Source organism: Penaeus monodon, chromosome 28 (assembly GCF_015228065.2).
Source record: "Penaeus monodon isolate SGIC_2016 chromosome 28, NSTDA_Pmon_1, whole genome shotgun sequence".
NCBI classification, from domain to species: domain Eukaryota; kingdom Metazoa; phylum Arthropoda; class Malacostraca; order Decapoda; family Penaeidae; genus Penaeus; species Penaeus monodon.
In genome coordinates, this window is record NC_051413.1 from 31,347,649 (window position 1) to 31,348,222 (window position 574).

Here is a 574-nt window from a genome sequence, read left to right on the forward strand (position 1 = left end):
AACCTCATTGTTGACTCCACCCCAGCATGCGTCAGTCAAACGCATGATTGGTTTATTGACCTTTCTGTAGTGACTCATATGAGGGTCAAAAAAGCATTCATGTTTGTATCGGCGAAATGACCCCAGAAACTGTTATGGTTAAAATTGATAACTTATAAAGTATTAGCTGATTTTAGAGTTAGGTGTCATTTAATATCGTTTTATGAACGTGAGTGTCGCAACAAACAAATTATTTTCTTTGTTTTTTAGGTTCTATGCTTTTTTTCAGTTTGGGATTTCCCCTTTTCGCTTTTAATATTTATCTGTGTGAAAGATCCCAAATTTACGGTGTTAGGAAATCTGTCAATCATTTTTTCATAGCGGAAATGTCATGACGTAATCACTTGCTTTGACCAAGATTATTTAACATCTTTGGTATACGAAAGCATTGTGTTTTTTATGTTTTAGGTCATATTTTCAACGACCTTAGCATGAAGTAATAATCTGCTGAAAAAGTATAGCAATCAAAACAGGTGTAATACTTTGTATAAGAAATTCAGATTTCAGGTGAACCGAAGGTAGACCGAAGGTGTAT